Raw genomic sequence first — 25,469 nt, forward strand, 5'->3', positions numbered from 1 at the left:
CAAGGGAGAGCATTGGAGCATGAACTGCTCCGATGCTCATCTCAGGGGGGACTGCGTGGGTGAAATTATGGGTATGTCTGGGTTCAGCTCTGAACCCGGACAACCCCTTCAATGAAAAAAGCTAAACCTAAGGATAGTCTTATTGCAAGTAATTAAAAAAAATTCACTGTGCAGTAAAAAATTGTACTAAGGCTTTGCAATGTGGTTTTTGGTAACAAAGCTTGTAGAAGTGAAGCTCATGATCTCAATGTACAAACCGCACTGGCAAAACCACATTGCAAGACTGTGGCAACTCACAGTAAGGGCGCATGCACACGGACATTTTTTGTTCTCCGTGCCCATTCCTGTTTTTTTTTTGCTGCTTATATGACGAACCATTCACTTAAATAGGGCCACAAAAAATAGAACATGTCTTTAAAAAAATAGAACATGTCCACGGGCGTGGCCAGCACAGTGACGTCTCGTTTACAGGCTTGTAAACGACCTTTATCAGAGCAGGGAGAGAAGCTGACATCACAGGTCATGTGACCCTCAGTGAAATCTGAGAAACCAGCCACTGGAGATAAAGTGAGTGAATTGGAAAGCTGTTATATTTGCTTAGGAACATAGAAAGAACAAAAAAAAACTCGGATAACCCCTTTAAGGGTATAAATAATGTGATTTGTTATATTTGTGTACCTGACAGCATTGTGTGGACAATTAAGGGTTAAAGAGGTTGTGTCATCTCAGATAACGGGGCCTATCAGGGGGCCGCCTTCTGTTGATTTTTTATTTTTTTTATTTAGACACACATTACACACAGTGCACTCAGACTTTTCTCTCTCATCTAACTGAAGACGCATGGTGAGGCCCCATTCACACGTCCGTAAGTGTTTTGCGGATCCACGGGCCCGTGGATCCGCAAAACACTGACATCAGTAATGTGCGATCCGTAATTTGCGGACACTGCATAGAATATGCCTACTTTTGTCCTCAGTTGTGGACAAGAGTAGGACATGTTCTATTTTTTTTTTTTATACTTATTTGTTTTTCCTCTGACTTTTCTATGCTCATGGCGGTGGGAGATCTAGGATGGGTGTTTGGGCGGGAGCTCTGGAAGGGGTGGTGGGAGGCCCGATAGATATGTGGGGGCGCATAATTTTTTTTTGCTATGGGGCCCATGCATTTCTAGCTACGCCCCTGGGGCCTATCTCGTAAACGTAGCTGGCAAAGTCCTGGAGGGCGCACCGCGCATGCGCGGCTGCCCTCCACTCATTTCTTTGGGGCCGCTAAAAATAGCCAAGCGCTGGTTCAGCTATTTCCGTCAGCCCCATAGAAATGAATGGGAGCGGTGGCCGCGCAAGCATGGTGTGCTCCCATTAATTTCTATGGGGATTCTGAAAATAGCCTAGCATGCCGCTCAGCTATTTGCGGCTGGCCAGTAGAAAGGCTTGGTGGAAGCCAGACCTGGCACCGCCGGCCACCACTTTGCCAGCGTCATGTTAGGCTTCGTTTTAGAGTTAGTTGTGGGATTAGAAGTGGTACCCGCACCTATCAGACAATGGTGGCATAGACTAGTGATATGCCCCCATTGACTGAGATGGGAATACCCCTTTAATACTTTGGCTCAACCTGTTAGGTTGCCAGGCGATAGACTTTCTCCACCCCCTGGTTAGTTTAGTCAGAGTCGAGTAAGTCTAGCTGTGCTACAGTGAGGACCTACATGTGCAAGCTCCCCAGAGCTAGGCCCGAGCTCAGAGAACATTCATTTGTGAGACTTCTACAGCCAAGAAAGCATCTGCTACGCAAAAGTGAGAGAAATCAGGAGAAAGAGGAATCAGGTCTAGAATCTACAAGGCTGTGCACTGGAATCAGTCAGCAAAGTATTGTGCTCGTTTATGGCAGATAGACTTTGCTGCTGTGAGAGGGAACATTGTTAGCACACCCTTCCACACTTTGAGACGGTCCAGCCAACTGTATAGGAAATCTGCACCCCTCAGTCCGGGAATTTGCAGAAACATTTACCAAAAACCTCATAGCTAACCTAAAGTTCTGCATTGAGATTTTAGAAGGAGTGCTTCAACCCCCTGTTGTCCATGCACTGCTATTGGGAATGCACTGGTATTTGCCTTGGAACTGTGCCTTGTTATTACTGGGTGAACTACAACTCCTATTCTACACTTGAGTAAAGAGAGATTTAGGCTACATGCACACGAGTGAAAAAAACAAACGTCTTTTACAAATAGACACACTGTCAATTTTTCATGGCCATTTTTCAACCATTTGTGCATCCACTTTCTGTCCGTCTGTCCATTTTTAATGGCCGTTTAGTATCCATTTTTCATGGCTGTTAAAAATGGCCATGAAAAATGAATGAATTTCATTGCCTGCAGTGCTTTCACTACACATAATGTCCCCCATAATGGCCCCCAGCAGTAATAATGTCCCCCACAGTGGCTCCCATCTGTAATAATGTCTCCCATATTGGCCCCCAGACATAACAATGTCCCCATAGTTGCCCCCAGCAGTAATAATGTCTCCAATAGTGGTCCCCAGCAGTAATAATGTCCCCCATAGTGGCCCCCAGCAGTAATAATGTCCCCCATAGTGGCCCCCAGCAGTGGTAATGTCTCCCACAGTGGCCCCTGCAGTAATAATGCCCCCTCATAGTGGCCCATAATGCCCCCTCATAGTGGCCCATAATGTCCCCCCATAGCGGCCCCCAGCGGTAATGTTTTGCAAAACAAAAAGTACTCACCTCATCCACTTACACATGCAGAGGCAGTCGCTCCTCTCTTGATTGAAAAGGACCTGCCGAAGGACCTGCGCACAGCACGATATGGTGCATATGGTGATGTCATCACACTGAGCCCAGATCCTTTTCAAGGAACGACTGCCTCTGCATGTGTAAGTGGATGAGGTAAGTATTTATATTTTTTTACTCCTAAAAGGACATATTGCCGTAGTGTACCCGTATTTAACGGCCGTTAGACGGGTGCACTTCTGTCTAAGCAGCCATAAAAAATGGTCCCATTGATTTCAATGGAGTCCGTCTGGCTATGAAAACAGCCAAAAATAGGATATGTGAATGGCCCCATTAGCCTGGGATGGTTCTGAAAATGTCTGTCAAAAAAACGTCTGTCACACTGCTGTTTTTCACTGCCATGTGCATGTAGCCTTTTTTTATCAATACCAACTGACCTGGTTAGTGACTCCTCTATACACCGGCCGATGAATCCTGACTCATGGCTTGCAACGTGCCAAACACCATCAAGGGCACCCCAATTAACATCAGGCAGGAGCCCCAATACCAAGGTGTGCCCTGAGGTAAGAAAGGGAGCACCCTCCATTTACTGCATGGCCCCAGGGAGTGCCAGAGGGGAGACTGCCACTGTGAACTGCGAGTACTACTACCACCCTCCTGGCCACAACCACTACTCACATCCTCTTCACCTCTCTCCCAGGTTGCTGCACTAGTACTGGGACCTGTGCATTCAGAGAGACAGAGAAAGAAGCAGGCAAGCGCGATCAGGAGGTCATTCTATGAAGGGTGCATCCGATGGGTTGTAAGCTAGTGCTACGCCACTGTTTAAGACTATTAGGCCCCTTGCAGACAAGCGTTCCTCCCGCAGCGAGTCCGCATCGCAGCACCCGGCCTGACCTCCCATCGCTGCCGGGAGTCACATAGCATTATATTGATTTATGATGCTATGTAAGGCCTCTTTCACATGGGCAAGATTTCCGCGCGGGTGCAATGCATGGTTGATAGGAGATGATCGGGATGGGGACCCGATCATTATTATTTTCTCTTATAACATGGTTATAAGGGAAAATAATAGAATTCTTAATACAGAATGCTTAGTAAAATAGGGCTGGAGGGGTTAAAAAAATAAAATAAAAATTTAACTCACCTCATTCACTTGTTCGCGCAGCCTGGCTTCTCTTCTTTCTTCTTCTTTGCTGTGCAGGAGGAAAAGGACCTGTGGTGATGTCACTGCGCTCATCACATGGTCTGTCACATGATCCATCACCATGGTGATAGATGATGTGATGAGCGCAGTGATGTCATCAAAGGTCCTTTACCCAGGTCCTGAAGAAAGAAGAGAAGCCGGGCTGCGCGAACAAGTGGATTAAGGTGAGTTCAATTATTTTTAATTTTTTGTTTAACCCTTCCATCCCTATTTTACTAAACATTCTGTATTCAGAATGCTATTATTTTCCCTTATAACTATGGTATAAAAGGGAAAATAATACAATCTACACAACACCTAACCCAAACCCGAACTTCTGTGAAGAAGTTCGGGTTTGGGTACCAAACATGCCGATTTTTCTCACGCGCGTGCAAAACGCATTAAAATGTTTTGCAGTTGCGCGAGATGTTACACTTCTGGTTTTATGGGAAATAGAAAGAGGGGGGACAGGCGTAGAAATTGCTGGCCCGTCCCCTTCCCTGCCCAGATAAATAAATGACCCCCTATGTTCCTATTTTTTTGTACATGATATGGTAAATTAAAGGAAATCTGTCACCTTTACTATGCTGCGCTGATTGAATTCAGTGGTCAGTGGGCTGTCGCTCCTGGGATAGTAGTCAGTACTTTTACTGTACTGACAGGAAGTACACCCCAGTGCTGCGGGAGAGATAAGTCCGATGAGACTCGTCGCCCAGCCCTCCCCCACCTCCTGACCATGATTGGCAGGTTTCTTTCCTATGCCTAATGACTGACAGTCATGGGCAGGAGAAAGGGGAGGGTGGGGATGCAACTCTAATAAGACTCATCTCCCCTCGCAGCGCTGGCGTAAACTGTGGGGTTCACACTGTCAGTGTATTGAATACCAGACCAGAAGTAACAGCCTTAGGCATCATGCACACAAACGTATTTTGTTTCCATGTCCGTTTTTTTTTTTTTGCGGATAGGATGCGGACCCATTCATTTCAATGGGTCCGCAAAAAATGCGGACAGCACACCATGTGCTATCCGCATCTGTATGTCCGTTCCGTAGCCCCACAAAAAATAAATAGAACATATCCTATTCTTGTCCGTTTTAGGCATTGTTACAATGGATCCGCAAAAAAAAAAACGGATGGAATACGGATGGCGGACCACAAAACACATACGGTCGTGTGCATGTAGCCTTAGCGTGGGCAACATAGTAGAGGTGACAAGGTCCCTTTCCTGTAAAAAAAAGCCATCATCTGTCTATGTGAAAAGAAATGTAAAAACGTTATGGCTCCTGTAAAACAGAAAAAAAAAATTAAAATGAAAAAAAAAATATATATATATATTCTGGATCCTGAAAGGGCTCACAATTTAGTTTTTTATTTTTTATTTTTTTTTTATCACTGCAAATTTACAGATGGAAATAAAACCAGGGATCCACTGCCAACCGTCCAGAAATTCCTGGACAGTCTTTTTCCAGTATCTGTGAACATTTTTTATTATTTTTTTTCTTTCTTTGAGGCTTGTGGCACTCAGAGCCCACAGTAAATGCTGGTAATGTGTTCAGTATTAGTATCTGATGTTTATAGTTCATCATAATTTGGCTGTCTGTGACTTTTTGGATAAATTGACCAGAAACAAATAAAAATTTAGGTTCGGAACCCTGACTGTAAGGTGCTTATTTAATTAAATGTTTAAAGGGCTTCTGTCACCCCACTAAACCCTTTTTTTTTGGGGTACTTATAATCCCTATACTGCGATATATCTATACATTATGTTATTAATCATTTCCGTTCAGTAGATAATGCAAAAAACGTACTTTTATAATATGCAAATTACCTGTCTACCAGCAAGTAGGACGGCTACTTGCTGGTAGCAGCCGCAAAAAAACGCCCCCTCCTCCTGTTGATTGACAGGGCCAGCAGCGATCTCCTCCTCCGGCTGGCTATGTCTGCATTTCAAAAATCGCGCGCCTGTCTTGATTCGGCGCAGGCGCTCTGAGAGAAGGAGGCGAGCCTCCTCAGCACTCCCTCAGTGCGCCTGCGCCGATGAGGTCTTCTCTTTCGGTGAGCCTCCTTCTCTCAGAGCGCCTGCGCCGAATCAAGACAGGCGCGCGATTTTTGAAATGCAGACATAGCCAGCCGGAGGAGGAGATCGCTGCTGGCCCTGTCAATCAACAGGAGGAGGGGGCGTTTTTTTTTGCGGCTGCTACCAGCAAGTAGCCGTCCTACTTGCTGGTAGACAGGTAATTTGCATATTATAAAAGTACGTTTTTTGCATTATCTACTGAACGAAAATGATTAATAACATAATGTATAGATATATCGCAGTATAGGGATTATAAGTACCCCAAAAAAAAAAATTTGTTTAGTGGGGTGACAGAAGCCCTTTAACAATCACAATAAACGGAATACGAATACGGCAGAGTTCACACTTCAGTTATTTGATCAGTTATTTCCATCAGTTATTTTGAGCCAAAACCAGTAGTGAAGCCTCCTCAGATCAGGTCTAATGTAAAGATCTGCACCTATTCAGTGGTTTTTGACCCGCACCTGGTTTTGGCTCACAATAACTGATGGAAATAACTAGAGATGAACGAATTTCATATTTTGAAATTGGTTCACGCTTTGTTTGGTGGTAAAAGCAGAATTGCGTTATGGATTCCGTTACCACGGACCAATGACAGGCATTCCGTTATTTATTCTGTCATAATATAAGTCTATAGGCTGGTCATCATCCTGTTCTCTGAGAGCCCCAGGAGTACCATAGCCTAACAGCAGGGTGCAGCCTGGGTTTATGTCCAAACTCTCCAATCCAGCAGCTAGTGGAGGAGGAGAAGGTGTCATATAACCGTTGTATCCAGTCTCCTCTGCTAGGTGGGATGGTGATGCTGGGGGAATATGAGGAGGAGGAGGAGAGGGTGAGGGCTCCAGCCTCCTCCCTGACTCCCCCTCTCCTCTCCAGCGATCATCTGGAGCTGTTTCTTCCTCTGGGAGGAGGAGCAAAGACTGGAACAGAGACTTTCAAGTCCTAACATATAGTCCTATAGCAACTGTGTGCAAAGTCTGCGCCCATGTCTCCTGGGACTAGGAGCTCCTCCTGGCACCACGCACTATGAGAAGGAACCAGGTAGTAGTAGACCTCTCTGGCTGGACTTGTAGTCTGCTCCTCTGCTTTCTGTACTGCTCTGACCATCTGTGCATGTGAGACACTACGTTTCCTCCATTCACTGCTCCACAAGGCTGTGCAGGATCATGGCAGGATGGGTCTGAAGAGCCGGATCTGAAGTATGCTTAGATGCCACCTGCGTGGAATGCACAATGACTATTGATCTGCTGGGGGTCACTTACTTTAGGCATGTATAGTTGTGGTTTTAGTATTTTTAAGATGGAAACTTTTCAGAGTTTTAAGCAGTATATGTGTAAATTGGCATTTTAAGCCTTTATTTATACAACACTGGGCTGATTTCAATGATGGGCTTGTGTGATAGAGATATAGTTGTACTTTGGAACATCTTTGCGGAAATGCATTAAAAAGTTGGAGGTTGGTCTTCTCAAAGTAGATTTTCAGTTTGCATAATGTATGGTAGAAGTGAAAATCTGGATAAGGAGTGGACTCCTCTAAGATCTGGTCTTTCAGGGTGGTTTTTCACTTTGGGATGAGTGGAATGACTTTCCCTGTGAAGATGTCTCTGATTACTGCAAATATCATTTAAAAGGGTATTCTTGTGAGGGACATGAATGGCATGTCCACAGGGATGTCAGAAATGCTTTTGTATCAGGCCCCATTTTACTGCCTCTGCCTCTCCATTCAGGCCCATGGTTGGGCTAAAATGAGCATCTCTTACGCCTTTAAAGGGCTTGTCCACAAGTACACCACCCAGTGGGGCCTGTGAAGGGAGCTATACTTACCTTCTTCCAGCTGCTCGGTTTCGGCTCCATGGGTCCTGGTCTGTCTTCACTGCATTTTCGGTCCCTGTATGTAAATTTCCGACTTGAACAGGTCTCCATTTACTGCTGCAGTCATCTGTTTCCAAGCGGCACATTACTGCTGGGTCACATGCCGTTTGGGGACATGTTACCGCTGAGGCCAGTCATTAGCTGCGATGGTACACATGACACCATTCGAGCAGAAAGCTCAGAACCCATGGGGCCACAACCGAACAGTAGGAGCAGGTAAATGTAGTTATCTTAATCACTGTCCTATAGGCGTTCTCCACGAGCCACTATATTGAAAGGTATACGTTTACATTGCACTGATTGATGGAAACGTAAGACAATACATTTATCATCTGTTAAACATCCACATACTTTCTTCTTCTTTGGATACACTTCAAATATCTATTTAAAAAAAAAAAAAGTTTCAGAAAAACAGAAGTTTTTTTGGTAAATTTTTTTTTGACAAAAATGTATTGAAACATATGAACATATGTTAAAAACACGGGATAGATGGCCACAAAATTGCATATGTTTGTATACCTCTTTTTACTGTATGTCCAAACGTATCCGCTTGACGTACAGCAAAAACGAGATGTGAACAGGCCCTCAGAGAAGAAGACTTCTTCTATAATGCAATGTGCATATTTTTGGGTGAATCAAGGAGAAAAAACCTGTGTATCCTTGGCATAAAATTGGAGGCACTGAATACGCTCACATCAGGCGATTTGTCATAGTGTGTATGAGGTATGATTAGCATTATTTTTGGTTACTTGTATGGCCATCTTCATGTGACATCTCTGGAATTGTCCCGATATGCGTATGCAGAGGTTTTGTCATCTTCTCCACATAAATGTGTTTTTCAGCTGCTCCAGCGAGTGGTAGAAACTTGGAGATTTCTTGCGTCTGGATATATAAACATAAGCTCTGTTCTTGAGACGTGTTTCAGCCATGTGTCATTGTTTCCACTGCCGAAAAGGACTGCCTTCTTTTCTGCAAGCCTGAGGATACCGTGCCTTGGAACATGATAGATGCCAAAATGTCTCTCTACCCAGACAATAGGATGGTGGAACAAGCTAAATCTCCACATAAGCCCTCCTGTGTATGTGCAGTCTCAGCAGCTGATACACTTGGGCCGCCATAAAGTGATCTAAGGCCCCTAATGTACCTCAGTGTGGCCCCAACTCCAGCATTGCTTCCAGGGAACAAAGGGCCAGATTTACTAATGTTGTAATCAGGGGGCACACCCAGTGAATATAGTAGAGTGCCAGCCACGGAATAAATAATCAGTAATGAAACCCAAAAGAGAAGAACACCACAAACAAGGCTGCACCTCTTTAAAGGGGTTCTCTCATCTTAGACAATGGGGGCATATCGCTAGGATATGCCCCCATTGTCTTATAGGTGCGGGTCCCACCCCTGGGACCCGCACCTATATCGAGAACGGAGCCCCCGAAAGTGAAGGAGGGCGCACTGGGCATGCGCAGCCGCCCTCCATTTATTTCTATGGGGCCGCCGAAAATAGCCGAGCACTGGCTCGGCTATTGCCGTCTGGCCCATATAAATGAATGGGAGCATGGGTTGCGCATGCGTAGCACGCTCCCATTCACTTCTATGGGAGAGGTGGGGATTAGCGCTTGGTGGTGGATGGACCCCGGGAAATCTGGGGTCCTCCAGCCACAGCGCTCCCCGCTCCGTTCTCGATATAGGTGCGGGTCCCAGCGGTGGGACCTGCACCTATAAGATAATGGGGGCATATCCTAGTGATATGCCCCCATTGTCTAAGATGGGAATACCCCTTTAATAAAAACTGTAGTTTATTAGCCAAATATAAAAGCCCAAGACATTAAAATCATTGTATACAATTTAAATCATTGTGCATGGACTACAAATACGTCCAAGCACACACCTGCAACATCCAAGTTCCCAAAAGGAGCGCACACATGCCGTCTAAAGCAATATACCATCCAATATTGTACAATACTTAACAAATATGCAAGACAGCAGACATGGAGTGCAGCGGATGTTGTCTTAGTTACATAGTATAACCTTAAGGGCTCATTCACACGGCCGTTGCCCCTCCATTGCCGTATTGCGGCCCGCATAAAGCGGGTCCTCAATACACGGGGCACCTGCCGTGTGCATTCCGCATGGGTCCGCAAATCCGGAAATACGGAACGGAACCCCATGGAAGCACCGCAAAAAGATAGAGCAAGTTCTATCTTTTTGCTGAACGGACGGGTCGCGGACCCATTCAAGTGAATGGGTCCGCGATCCGCATGTGGCTGGCCCTTGGTCGGTGCTCGTGCATTGTGGTCCACAGAACAGGCACGGAGGGGCAACAGTCGTGTGAACAAGTTTTTTTGCGTTTCGTTTGCAGTCCGTATGCGGAACCATTCACTTCAATAGGTGCGCAATAGGTGCAACTCCATATGCATTCCGTTTCCGTATTTCCGTTCCGTTCAAAGATAGAACAATGCAAGCCAAACACGGGGAACAAGCAATACTATGAACTTGTCCCAATTTATTGTGCGGCTTAATAGGGGCTAAAAAGGGTTTTCCAAGATCATTTAACTGATACCCTGTCCTTTGGATAGGTCATCAATTTCAGACCCCCGCCGATCAGCTGTTTGAGGATGCGTCAGTGCTCACAGTAGCGCCGCTGCCTTCTTGCAGCTTTGCCTAGGCCATGTGACATCATATTCAAAGGTCACATGACCTAGCTCGGTCTCATTGAAGTGAATGGGGCTGAGCTGTGATACCCAGCACAGCCGCTATCAAATCGACAGCGCTGTGCTGGGTGAGCTGAGAGGAGGCTGCTGTTCTACTGCGAACGCCGGTGCCTTCTCAAAGAGCTAAGCAGCAGTGGTTCTGGGTGTCAGACCCCCACCAATAAGATACTGATGACCTATCCAGAGGATGATCAGTTAAAATATCCTGGAAAACCCCTTTAAGGCCTCTTTCAGACTGGCGTTGCGGGAAAATGTGCGGGTGCGTTATGGGAACACCCGCGATTTTTCCACGCGAGTGCTAAACATTGTAATGCGTTTTGCACTCGCGTGAGAAAAATCACGCATGTTTGGTACCCAAACCCGAACTTCTTCACAGAAGTTCGGGCTTAGGATCGGTGTTCTGTAGTTTGTATTATTTTCCCTTATAACATGGTTATAAGGGAAAATAATAGCATTCTGAATACAGAATGCATAGTAAAATAGCGCGGGAGGGGTTAAAAAATTTTTTTTAACTCACCTTAGTCCACTTGATCGCGATGCCCGGCATCTCCTTTTGTCTCCTTTGCTGAACAGGACCTGTAGTGAGCATTCATTACAGGTAAAGGACCTGTGGTGACGTCACTCCAGTCATCACATGATCCATCACCATGGTAATAGATCATAGTGATGGATCATGTGATGACCGGAGTGACGTCACCACAGGTCTTTTACCTGTAATGAATGCTCACCACAGGTCCTGTTCAGCAAAGGAGACAGAAAGAGATGCCGGCATCGCGATCAAGTGGATTAAGGTGAGTTAAATTATTATTATTATTTTTTTTAACCCCTCCAGCGGTATTTTACTATGCTTTCTGTATTCAGAATGCTATTATTTCCCCTTATAACCATGTTATAAGGGAAAATAATAATGATCGGGACTCCATCCCGATAGTCTCCTAGCAACCATGCGTGAAAATCGCACCGCATCCGCACTTGCTTGCGATTTTCACGCAACCCCATTCACTTCTATAGGCCTGCGTCGCGTGAAAAATGCACAATATAGAGCATGCTGTGATTTTCACGCAACGCACAAGTGATGCGTGAAAATCACCGCTCATGTGAACAGCCCCATAGAAATGAATGGGTCGGTATTCAGTGCGGGTGCAATGCGTTCAACTCACGCATCGCATCCGCGCGGAATACTCGCCCGTGTGAAAGGGGCCTAAGGGTCCTTTTAGGCAGCATGATGCAGGGCCATGACAATCAAGGATAAAACAAGATGATCAGTGCTCGTTTAAACATCCTTTACACGATGCTCTGATCGACACTGTATTGGGGACCAACGATAGTTACTACAATCCTCGATCCCCAGATACTATATTTTTAGATGTGCTATCAATGTCTTATTTGGGGGCATCTAACGACTGGGACCCCTGAGATCAAAGCCTCAGTGGCCACTTTGGTTTCTTCTTTGGAAAGTTTTACTAAGGCTACTTTCACACTTGCATTCGGAGCGGATCCGTCTGGTGTCTGCACAGACGGATCCGCTCCTGTAATGCAAACGATGGTATCCGTTCAGAACGGATCCGTCTGCATTATATTTCAGAAAAAAATCTAAGTCTAATTGTTAGTCAGACGGATCCGTCCAGACTTTGCATTGAAAGTCAATGGGGGACGGATCCGTTTGAAATTGCACCATATTGTGTCAACGTCAAACGGATCCGTCCCCATTGACTTACATTGTAAGTCTGGACGGATCCGTTTGGCTCCGCACGGCCAGGCGGACACGAAAACGGTGCAAGCAGCGTTCGGGTGTCCGCCTGCTGAGCGGAACGGAGACCAAACGGATGCATTCTGAGCGGATCCGCATCCACTCAGAATGCATTGGGGCTGTACGGATCCGTTCGGGGCCGCTTGTGAGACCCTTCAAACGGAGCTCACAAGCGGAGCCCCGAACGCAAGTGTGAAAGTAGCCTTACCGATGTAGTAGGAGTTAACACTCGTGCTTTCTGAGATGTGTTATCTAAACTAAGCAAACACCTTCAATTGCTTTTCAATGGCTTCTGTTTCAAGATAACGCGATATTTAAGAAATTTGAGTGCTAACCCTGTTACATCTTGTACATTCAGGCGCAATCATGAATTTCTCTTGAATGGAGCCATATTGTGCTTCTTACACATGCTTTTATAGAGCTCTGAGGCGTATCTGCCACCGATCAGAATTGTATAGTATACAGTCGTTTGTAGTAAAAGGCCTGAAGAACGTCAGATGTTTGGAGATATGCTGCTATATTACAAATGGTTGTGTGCTGTTTCAGGACTGGCCAATTTCATGAAATATATTATTTTACTGCACAAAGATTAAAGTAGTGTCATGCAGTATGTAGAGAACTGTAATACGCTATCTAGGGCTCATTCAGACGGCTGTAAAAATGCAGATCAGTTTTTTTGCGGATTAGATGCTGACCCATTCACTTCTATGGGGCCCTTTTCTATTCCACGGTTCCGCAAAACAAATGAAACATGTCCTATACTTGTCCGTGAAAATCGGGACATGGCCCCATTGAAGTCTATGGGTCCGCAAAAATACTGAATGCTATCAGTTTTTTTGCGGATCCGCAAAAAACAACAACATACGGCCGTCTGAATAAGCCCTTATTCTGTTGTTTATTCTTGATATCACTGTAGTTTGGGCAAAAGAAAGGAGGGATTTAGGAAGCCAGACAGTCTGGAGTGAATATCCTTTGTAATCCATCACCATCTGGTCACCTGCAGTGACTCCATATTACAGTCACCAGCTGCTTATTAAATATATAAGCCGCTAAGCCAAACTATGTGTCACAAAAAATTCTGAATAACAGCGGAGGAAGTATGTTAAGAACTGGTCTAAAGTAGCAATGTGTATCCTGCTCTGTTCATTTTAAAGGGATTGTCTGGTAGGGTAATATTATTATTATTTTTTAGATAGGAGTAGATTGGTGTAAAAAATAAATAAAAATAAGTCACCTTACTCACCTCACTGATTCCCTGCCGCTGCTTATTTGGTTCTTACTGGTGTCTGCTTCCTATTCCCGACTGGACACAAAGGAAATGGCAGGAGATGTCCTTGCAGGCAGTCACGGCTCCGGCCAGTGACCGGCTGAGTGGGGATCTCCTGCAGTTTCCTGTGTTTTGAACCAGGATTGGGAAGAGTAGTGATCCACTAAGTGTAGGAAGCATAGCGACGGGAGACCTAGGAGGATGAGTAAGGCTCTTTTTATTTTTATTTCTATTCACTTGAACCATCCTGCTCCTTATTGGAAAATATTATCCACCAGGCAACCCCTTTACGGGCTCGTGCACATGACCGTATCCATATTTCAGTCCACAAACCACTAATCTGCAAAATACAGATATCTTCCATATGCCATCCGCGTTTTTCTCACTCCCATCACTAGAAGTGACTATTTTCATCTGGAATGCTGACCAGAATAGTACATGTTCTAAAATTTGCGGAATGGATGTACAGAGATGGACAGCACATTTTTTTTTGTGGCCTCATAGAAATGAATGGGTCTGTGTGCTATCTGCAGAAAATACGGATTGAAAACAGATGCAAAATACGGTTGTTTGCATGAGCCCAAATAGTTAATACTCAGCTAGCTTGTTAACTTGCCGGTTGTGTTGGTAATTTGTAGGGAGGGTTTGTATGGTTCACTGGTCTGGCCATGATTTAAATGTCTTCACTCCATTTAGTTTCCAATGTGAATACTATTTGTGTAATGTGAGTTTTCTTTACTTCTGCACTGAAAAGTTACTCTGCAAATAGATGGTGGAGATTCAAGGTTTCTAAGCAAATACTTTCCAAGTATGATATTCAGGCAGGCAGTTTTCATTTTTTATATATATCTGATTTAAAAAGGTTGACTTTAAATTATCATTTTTAGAATTTTACTAGTAAAAAGGCCCCTTTTGTAAGAAAACACAACTGGCTAGAAAACTTTCTAGACTAAAAAAACTTTGCCCCACTTGTGGTCAGGCTTACAAAAGCCCCACCCATTTTTGGCCCAGAACAACTTGAATTTGGTGGAATGACAGATGCCTAAAGGGCACCATTTTAGCAACCTTTAAGAGAATTGGAGACCTGTGCATACATTTGGTGTATGTGCCGGCAGCTCTCCCAGGGCATACTGTACACCAGAGGTCCCCAACCTTTTTTGTGTTTTGTGAGCCACATTCAACTTTCAGTGATGGTCGGAAGTAGGTCTGCAGCCATCGACTATTTTTGTAATAGAGTATTCTACTAATTATTAATCGAGTACTCTAAAAACTAGTTAAAAGAATGTTTTTCTTTAAAAAAAAAAACTTATCAGCCCCCCTGTACCATCAGGTTCCCTCCATGCCATCAGATCCCCCCCCCCCCCCCAGTGCCACCATCTCCCCCCTCCTAGCCATATCCCCAGCGTCAGTAAAATAAAATTCTTACCTTTCCTGTAGGGGCTCCGCTCCACAGCTCGTCCATCTTCTTCTCCGCGAACTGCATGGCCTCCTGACGTCACACAGCGTCAGGTCGTAGTGCGCGCTTACGTGCAATATGTCCTGACGATCTGTCCGGATCCAGTGTAGCGTTGTGCGGGCCAGTGGGTGACCACGGAGCAGTGAGTAATAGCAAGCGCTTCACTCACGCTCCTAGGTCACATGACACAAGTGAAGGAATTTTTTTGTGTCGAGTTAATCGATTCCATCGAGTAATCGTTTCAGCCCTAGTCGGAAGCAACAGTCAAAAATAGAGGAGAGAAATTCTGAATGTGGTGAAACAAACATGAAATTAAAAAATTTATCAGCAAATGTTTACAGTGTGATCTTTTACACTAATATTATAATCAAATTCGCACTGTTTGGTAGTCAATCTAGGATAGGTCTTCAACAATGTCAATTGCCAGTACATATGGTCATAACTCAGGACTCGCATGACAAGACACACAGCTGGGTCGAGTGAGCCACTGGTTGGCGACCACTGCTCTACACCAGTCATAGGGCTCAGTGGTAATGTGAACAAGTGAGTCAGGTTGTCGGCCATATATGCAAGTTCACTTGCTTTTACCCTGTTGGGAAAAACGTATGTTATCTTGCAACCGCTGACTGCCATGTAGCTTACCTACTAATAGAGGCGTACCATTTATTTGCCTAATGTACGGCTTGAAAACCGTACATTATGGATCCATCTCCTGACCCTGTAATCAGCTTTTCATAAATCCTCCTCCTTATGCATGAATTTAGACATGGCCGTTGCTGACATTTGCCAGGACGTATGGCTGTGGTAAACAATTAGAGCAGTTATCTTTTCTGGCCTTGATGGATTTCATTGCATAGGTGTTTCTTTAAGGAGCAAATTCAACTTTACTGCCAAAAATTAGACTGTATCTCACACATATATGTTTTATACGTGAGGTGGCATCTTGGCAATATGTTCCTGTAGCTGTGCCTCCTATTTCCCCCCTCGTTGGCAGCATTGTGACATAATTAGCTTTGATGTAGTGTGACCGAGTTGTAGAGAGGTTGGTCTTGGATGACAGGATGAAACCAGAAACTCTCAGTACAATAGAAGGACTAGTACTATTCGGTGTCCTTTCTAAACGGGGGCTTATGTATTAACAGCCTGTAAAGACAATGCCCGTCGACCTCCAGTCAACATCTTTTTGACTTGAAATTCCATGGCAACCACATGGACTAAGGAGATTACACAATGCCCTTTGTGAAAGCTGGGTTTCTAAGGACCTTTTTCTTAATTTATAATGACACATGCTTGGCCGTTAAAAATGTTTCCTAAAGCCTCCTTTGCTTCTGGATGACCACGTGTGTCTTATCACTATGGTTCCTGAAAGACCTGGGCCCATGTGAGTAGACCTCTGTGTCCTGGGTCTGGTGGTTGAGTTCTTCTGCTTCGTAGTTTGCAGTGAATTTCTTTATAATATCACGCCTTTATTCAGGCCCTGAGGGTAGCGATTATCTCTTTCCATCTCCTCCCATACTCTGTGAGGAGATCCACCTGGCATTCATTGTATAAAACAACACACGCAAGAACTCAGGAATTACCTAGAGAATCTCTCACTAAAGTAATATTTCTCTTTCGCCTATGACAGCACACCTGGAGAGACCACCTCCTCAGGACAGCAAACAAGAACCAGAACCACCTTTAAAAGAGGGACCTCTATCCCCAGTTCTGTTTCCTGTCATAAGGGACAGGTGGGAATCGGATCCGCTCAATAAAGTTAACATGGAGCCGCGGGAGCCCCAGCTATGTATAGTGTGAGGAGGGTTATCCCGTGCGGCATAAGACTCCTCTAGGAGCCGCTGCAGGAGACTGGGCTCCATTCTCTCTCCTACCCCATTCCGTTCTTCTTCCTGGGGCCTGGGGGGGTTTTGGCCTTCCTGGGCTTCTGCGAACCTCTGCGGCAGTGTTTGCATGTTTGGCTGTCGGGCTGCGTTCTGGCTGCTTTACTTCCCGGTTGCAGGGGTGGGAGAAAGCTGGCGCTGCAGGCCGGAAGTCGGGGAGGGGGGGGAGCCAGCATGCATGCATGCGCCGAGGAGAAAAGCCCAGGCAGCTCACTGCCATGCCGAGTGTTTTTTTCCCTTTTAGAGAAGAAGGTGTTGGTAAAAGTTCCAGAGCAGGAAGTGACAAGAGGGTTTTACTCAGAGCCAGCTCCAGGTTCATGTGGACCCTTGGGCGATAAATCTCAGTGGGCCCCCTTTGTGGAATTTGTCAATTGTCAATCTGAGTGTTAAAAAACGGAAGCGCGGGCTTCCTGCTCAGACGCACCTTCTCCCAGCAGAGATCAGGGAAAGCATCCTGTTCTAAAAATGAGCCGTAGCCTGTACTATGCTTCCAGGCTCATTGTTAGTATATCCCATTTCAGGCCACTAGGTGGCAGCACTAAACTGTGATATTGGGATTTCTATAGAGAATAATGGAGCAATTTCCATTATTCTGTATAAGTTGCAATCTGATAAAAAGTTATTTAACCCCTTCAACCCTGGGCCTGTTTTCACCTTCCTGCCCAGGCCATTTTTTGCAAATCTGACATGTCACTTTATGTGGTAATAACTTTAAAACGCTTTTACTTATACAGGCCATTCTGAGATTGTTTTCTCGTCACATATCGTACTTTATGAAAAAAAATACCAAATTTACCCAAAATTTGGAAAAATTAGCAAATTTATCAAATTTTTATTTCTCTACTTTTATAATAGATAGTAATACCTCCAAAATTAGTAATTACTTTACATTCCCCATATGTCTACTTCATGTTTGGATCATTTTGAAAATGACATTTTATTTTTTGGGGACGTTAGATGGCTTAGAAGTTTGGAAGCAAATCTTGAAATTTTTCGGAAAATTAGCCAAGAACCTTAACCACTGGGCTATAGAGCTTCATGTTAATCTGCTGTACATATATTATGGCTAAAAACCTCAGTAGTAGTTTCCCACATATTATGCATTCATATATATCAGAAATATGAATATTTATATATTTAGTAATTACACATTTATTTTGTGCCATACTTTTTTTTTACAATTACAAAATATATATAATATACTCCTGCTGTATAGAAATACCTATATGAGGTTTTTCTAGCACAGTTTAGCATTGAGCTTCATAGCTCAGTGGTTAAGGTTCTTGCCTCTAATGTAGAAGGTTGTGAGTTCAAATCCCGGCAGAAACATTTTAGAAATGGAGGCTAAATTAGACTTAAATACACTGGGTGTCCCCAAGCATACTGATAATCCCCAAGCATACTGATAATGCTTGGGGATACCCCCTTCATGTTCATAGCACTGACTCCATATATGGGCATAGCCATATATGGAGTCAAAGCAGGGAGTCCTGACTGTTCAGTAACACTGGGGGATTCCCCATACAGCGATCTTCAGCATAGACCTGAGTGGACCCCCTAGGAGCAGTGGGCCGGGTGCTTACGCCGGCCCTGGTTTTACTCTACCCCTTCTCTTGTCAAGAAAACAAATGGCTCGTTTTAAACGATAATAAACTTGAAGTGTTTGAACCATTATTTACTGTACGAGAGATTTTGAATAGAATCCATCAGGTTGGCTCTGAACAATCTCTTCCCAGACTGTTTTATGGCCACGGTAGACCTGAGGGATGCGTACTATCATGTCCCTATCCATCCCAGCAACCAGATGTTTCTGAGAGTAGCAGTCCAACTAGAAGGGGAAGTTCTGCATCTTCAGTTCCAGGCCTTACCCTTTGGGCTTTCACAGGCTCCGAGGGTCTTCACAAAGATTTTATAAGAAATGATGGCCCACGTGTGGGAGAAGGAGATTGTCATTGTTCCCTACCTGGACAATTTTCTTCTGCCTGCCCAGTCAGGTCAGGTTCTTTATGGACAGATTGCCTGATTGAGGGGGGTTCTGTAAAAACTGGAATGGTAGGTAAACCTATAGAAGTCCAGTTTATGCCCAAGCTAGAAATGCCGCTTCTTAGGAATGATCCTGGACTCCAGTTCCCAGAGGTACGTGTTACCTCTTCAAAAATCCATCCTTATCAAATCATGGGTTCAGCTTCTGCTCTTGCGTCTGTCGGTCACCCTGAGGGAGGCCATGTCTGTGCTGGGTCTCATGACAGCCGCTATTCTGGGGGTAGAGTGGGCCCAGTATCATTCAAAGCTCCTTCAGATTCTGCAGGATTGGGACAGATGTCTCCTCTCTCTGGACGAGGAGATCTCTCTATCACCCCAGACTCTGAGTTCCTTGGGGTGGTGGATGGATCTGAAAAATGTATAGAGAGGAGTTCCTTGGCTCAGGGAGGCAGTTCTCACCTTGACCACGGATGTCATGTAGGGTCCCTTCTGTTGCACAGGAGCTGGGACAGCGATTCTCTGACTGCGAGTGCAGTCCTGATAGCCTTAGTACAGAATCTCCCAGTTATCAAAGGCAGAAATGTGAGAGTTTACTTGGACAATATGACAGCAGTTGCCTATATCAATTGGCAGGGAGGTACAAGGGCTCAGGGCCTTATGTCTCTTACTCATCAGATTTTCAGTCTAGCAGAAGCTTCTCTATTATCTCTTTCTGCAATACATCTAAGAAGAACAGACAATATAAAAGCGGACTTCCTCAGCCGTCATCATCTAAACCAGGGACAGTGGTCCCTAGACCAGGGTGTATTCAATCAGATTACAGCATTGTGGGGGATTCCGGAGATGGATCTTTTTGCCACCAGGTCAAACAAAAAGGTAGAAGTTTTCTTTTCCCTGTCTCCACGGGAGCATCTTAGAGCAGTGGACATATTGGCCCAACCTTGGGAGCAGGGCCTTCTTTATGCCTCCCCCCCCCCCCCCCCCCCCCCCCCTTAAGTTGTTACCAAGGGTTCTTGGAAAAATCAGAGAGCCACAGTGATAGTTGTAGCTCCTTTTTGGCCGAGAAGGGTTTGGTTTTCCTGGCTCCGCAAGATGTCGATAGCAACCCCCTGGTTACTTCCAGAATCTTAGGAGCTTCTGTCTCAGGGTCCTGTCTTTCACCCAGAGGTGAAGAATCTACACCCGACTGCCTGGTTGTTGAAAGGGAGATTTTAAAGAAAAGAAGTCTCTCTGAGGATGTGGTTAACACTCTGTTGGCCAGTTGTAAGAAGGTCACTTCCGATATCTATCTGAGGGTTTGGAAGGCCTTTTACAGATTCGTCAATAGACCCGTGGATGTGCTTGACATTCCGCTTTTATTTGATTTTTATTTTTTTTTTACAAGAGGGATGGAAGAAGAAGCTTAGGCCTAGTACTTTGAAGGTTCAGATTTGAGCATTAAGCGCTTTATTTGAGTTTAAATTAGCCAAACATCCTTGGGTTAAGAGGTTTGTGACAGCAGTATCCAAGTTTTCCCCAGTCTGTAAAAGTAGGGTTCCTCCCTGGGATTTAAATTTGGTCCTTTTAGCTCTCTTCGGATCCCTTTTAAGCCTATTGATAAGATCTCCCCAAAAATGCTCTCCCTTAGGCCTCATGCACACGGCCGTGTTCCGCGGCCGAGAGCGGTCCGTGGTAACACGGCCGGGATTCCTTCTGACAGCAGGAGCGCACGGCGTCATTGGTTGCTATGACGCCGTGCGCTTCATGCCGCCGCTGCTGTACAGTGATACACTGGTATAGATCATACCAGTGTATAGATCATACCAGTGTATCGCTGTACAGCAGCGGCGGCATGAAGCGCACGGCGTCATAGCAACCAATGACGCCGTGCGCTCCTGCTGTCAGAAGGAATCCCGGCCGGGTTACCACGGACCGCTCTCGGCCGCGGAACACGGCCGTGTGCATGAGGCCTTAAGCTTGCGTTCCTTCTGGCCATTACCTCTGCTAGCAGGGTGAGTGAGATCACCGCTCTCTCCGTTGACCCTCCCTACTTAGTAACCTTGGAGGATCGGGTGGTGATTTCTCCTGATCTTTCTTTTTTACCAAAGTTTTCTTCCCATTTTCACCTTTCCCAGGAGATATAGTTACCATCCTTCTGTGCATCTCCTAAAAAATAAGAAGGAATCGGAATTGCATTGTTTGGACGTTAGGAGGTGTATTATTCAATATCTACTGGTCACTTAGCCTTGGAGGACCTCCTTACGTCTGCTGCTTTTGATCCAGGGAGCAAAGAGAGGATCTGCGGCTTCTTCCCAGACTATTGCTAGGTGGATTAGACAGGCTATTTCCTTAGCATATTCTTCTAGGGGAGTTGTTCCGCCCTCGGAGTTCAGGGCTCACTCTACTAGATCAGTCTCCACTTCGAGGCCGGAGAGAGCTTCAGCTTCCATAGAGCAGATTTGTAGGGCGGCCACCTGGAGCTCTCCACATACTTTTTTTTAGGCACTATAGACTTCAGATCCCTTCTAATGAGGGCCTTACCTTTGGCTGTAAGGTACTTCTGGCTGTTGTCCCACCCTAGATAGAGTATCTTGCCTATTCTCAAGGGGTACTGTCATAGGCGAAAGAGAAATATTGGATTACACTTACCGGTAATTGGTTTTCTTTGAGCCTATGACATAATGTTTAGGTTTATTAAGATATTATGTAACTTAGTTCTTGAGAAAGGACTGGGGATAGAGGGGGACGGTCCCTATTTTTTTGTTGTTTTGTTTTTGATGCCTGGACCTGAGAACAGTGTTTAGCATGAATTCGGACGCATTGATTTGTTTCGGTTTTCTTGGCTTTTCCTTTAAAGTGGTTGTTTGAAAAAACACCACTCACCTGTTGAAAGTCTTGCTGCTCCAGTGCCGTGGCTCCCATTCCTACCGTTTCGGGTAGCTGGACGGGAATTGATGAGATCACCTGGCAGTTGCAGCCAATCAATGGCCTAAGCCCTCATTCACACGAGCATTACGGATTCTCTCAGGGTCTGTCCAGGAAAAAACTGATACGTTTGCATGCAAATTCAGTCAGTTTTGTCTGCGATTTGCGTTCAGTGTTTCAGTTTTTTCTGCACAGGTGCAATCAGTTTTTAATGTGTTTTTCACAAACTGAAGAATAATAATGTACATCTCCTAGCAACCATCAGTGAAAAACGCATTGCATCTGGATGCATTCCGTTTTTCATTAAAACCCCATTGATTTATATGGAACCAGAGCTGTGTGAATAAACTCAGAATATAGGACATGCTGAGATTTTTCCTGAACGCAGAAATGATGCGTGAAAAACAATGCTTATGTGCACAGACACAGTGAAATGAATGGGTCAGGGTTCAGTACAGATGGTATGTGTTTTCTTCATGCATCGCACCAGGACCGAAAACTCGCTTGTGTAAAAGAGGCCTAAGATCAAATGTACAAGAACAGCACATTGCTTGATTGGGAGCTGCAATGCAGTAACCAGGCTCAACCACTGTGCAGAGAATGTAGTTCCTTGCCTGGTTCTGGGTTACTCTGGAACTTTGAAAGTGGTGTCTATTTAAGGCCTCTTTCACAATACCGTATGGCTATTTCAGTGTTTTGCGGTCCGTTTTTCACGGATCCGTTTTTTTGTTTCCGCTGTGTTTCCGTTTCCGTTCCGTTTTTCCGTATGGCATATACAGTAATTACATAGAAAAAATTGGGCTGGGCATAAAATTTTCAATAGATGGCTCCGCAAAAACGGAACGGATACGGAAGACATACGGCTGCATTTCCGTATGTGTTCCGTTTTTTTTTGCGGACCCATTGACTTGAATGGAGCCACGGAACGTAATTTGCAGGCAATAATAGGACATGTTCTATCTTTTAACGGAACGGAAATACGGAAACTGAGGAAACTGAGGGCATACGGAGTACATTCCGTTTTTTTTTTTTTGCAGAACCATTGAAATGAATGGTTCCGTATACGGAATGCAAAAAACGGCCCACAAAACGAAAAAAAAAACGGTAGTGTAAAAGAGGCCTAAAACAAACTTTGCATAAATCAGTTGTAAAAGCAAATATAGGAAATAAACAATGTATTATATGTTTATTACAAAAGTGCCTCTTTCTCCACTTGAGCTACTTTTCCTCCCCCTGCACTGATTATTTCACTATGATTCAATTCACTGCTAAAATCTGGTTTAAGAGATAAGGTGAATTAACAGTTTACTGAGATCAATTTACATGCTACCCAGAAGTCTGCAAATAGTATGGAAAGGTTGGACCTATTTTTTATTTTTTCTCCCCTCTCTCTCATCTTAACAGCCCCAATTTCTATTTTTATTATTTTAGGATATGTATGTATGGGTGGGTGGAAGGTGATGGTTGGTATAATCATGTATACTAAATGTGTAACATACATTTTTGGGTTGTTGTAATGCTATGTAATCATGTAATGTTATGGCCATAATACAATAAATTAGTAAACAAGAATATAGAAGTCTGCATAGGTGAGGGGGTGGAGAAGTGGGCTGCTGGAGGGAGACAGAGGCACAGACATTCAGCAAAAAAGTCCAAATGGATCCAGCGACAGGTGTTCTTCATGGATTCATAGTAGAAAGTATACTATAGTATTACTTTATACTATGAATCCATAAAGAAGGCCTGTCTTATGGTTGAAGCGCGTTGACTTTATGTAGGAGGGTTACTTTGTTTATACATTTTTTTTAAAATGAAGATATAAAGAATGTAAAGAATTTGACTCGCTGGATCCATTTGAACTTTTTTGCTGCATCTACGTTGGGTGTGAACACAGCCGGATCCGTGCAGAGCAGGTCAGAGCACCTTTACCACTTTAGAGCTGGACTTTCTTCTATCCACAGACACAGAGACCCTGCTGCTGTCTCTAGGGAACTCAAATCGCAGCCACACTGCTCAGTACTGCTGTATAATATCCTCCTGCTACTGGGTGTGCTATGGATAGGTTTGAGAGCTAGGTCTCATCTTCTATGTGTGGTGTATGGGAGACATCATAGCAGCTAGTCTTCATCTGCAATCTAAGGGAAAACTGACAATTAGATATGGATCCTGCCGAACTTAAACTGATCATAAATGTAGAATGCAAGTCATATAATGGCCAGACATAGTGTCATTCTGCATGAAAACTCACCTAAAAGAATAGGTATGCTTTGTTATTCTTTTCCCCCCCAAATATATTCATGTTTTTTCTATAAATGGAACCCATATTTTGTATGTTTTCTGATTTGTCTGGGCAATGAGTTAATTTTAAGGGCACATGGATGCTGCTTGTGCCACTCGCTGGCCTGTGGAGGAGTGTATGCGGAGAGAATAGGAGTGTTGGTTGAGGCTATGAGGGTGGTTGTAGTCCTCACGATGGTTAATCCTACTCCAAATGCCCCTCAGGCCACACTGGCAGTACATGGAGGGACCCAACCAATCTTCTCCTCTGGGAACACTTTAGACTGGTGGGGTCTCTTGCCTGGTGGTGGCTGGGGTGCTCTTTAAATCAGAATGAGCAGAGGGGTGCAAGGCAGTAGAACAGAAGGATAATGATCGGGTATAGATAACCTAAACCAGGCCGACTTGATTATAGCAAAATAAAGACTCCCTTTTACTGAATAGATGATAGGTGTCGCAGTACAAATACATGCAGCAGGCACAGTTATAAAATACTTCACAGAGTAGGCTTTTTCCCAAAAGGTTGTATATATAAATTGTCCAATGATGGTAGTAATCTTCCTTGAGTCTCGCTCTCTTTCTAGAAAAGCCAGCCTGCTTGCAACTCCCAAAATTTTATCTGCAATGCCAAGTCTGCGGGGTGCAGTCCTAGATCAGTTGACCAATTTGTCTCAGAAGTGTGGCGGGCGCCAGAAGCAATAAACTCAGACTATGGGCAGTAAAGTCCAAAGCCATAATTGTGTGTTACCTTTCCTGACAGTCAAAGCGGGGCCTGCATGGTCCTCAACTATCTGCAAAATTACAATGCTTCTTTCTCTTAGAAGTAGTTCTCAGCAAAGTTGCTTTTTTTCTGGCAGATTTCCACCAATGGTGTTATCCTGGAGAAGAGTTCTTTCAGGACCTATTTGGCAAACACCCCAAATACAGGTCTTTTGTCCAGCTTGGCTTGCAATTAACTCCCTTTTGCCAGCCAGGGTAAAATAGGACCTGCTCACTGAGGTGGCCGCACATGCTCAGTTTCATCGTTCAGTTGCCTCCTGAGCTGTGATAGGCAGAGCATGGACACGCCCCCTTAGCTACAGCAGATAAGACACTCCCCTTGAGCTGCCAGCTTGATATAAATCTAGCAGAGCAATGATTGGGGAGATCTCTGGATCCATGTGAAGTACAGGTCTAGCCTTGTTAGAAAGAGATTGTCATGTACTATATAATGTCTGATTTTTAGTTTTTAAATTAGTGATGGGATACCCCTTTAAGCCTTTGGCAGTGAACCTGGTATTAACCCTTGTTTATGCAGGTTCTTATACATTTATTAGTTCTGCCATTGTATTTTTATAGATCCAGAAAGTACTTGCTGCGAGAACAGGG

General features: G+C 44.6%; 1 protein-coding gene across 4 annotated transcripts in view; it reads left to right on the forward strand.

Annotated features, from left to right (window-relative positions):
* Positions 1–6,897: 6,897 nt before the first annotated feature.
* NINL (ninein like) overlaps positions 6,898–25,469 on the forward strand; it is a 146,433-nt gene continuing 127,861 nt past the window's right edge. For 3 of the 4 annotated variants that reach the window (XM_040429642.1, XM_040429645.1, XM_040429643.1), the window contains exon 1: positions 6,898–7,046. The gene's annotated coding sequence lies outside the window, so the exon portion shown is untranslated. Of the gene's footprint in view, positions 7,050–25,469 lie in introns of all 4 variants that reach the window. The other variant, XM_040429641.1, reaches the window with a different exon arrangement.

The sequence above is a fragment of the Bufo bufo genome, chromosome 4 (assembly GCF_905171765.1).
Source record: "Bufo bufo chromosome 4, aBufBuf1.1, whole genome shotgun sequence".
Lineage (NCBI taxonomy): Eukaryota > Metazoa > Chordata > Amphibia > Anura > Bufonidae > Bufo > Bufo bufo.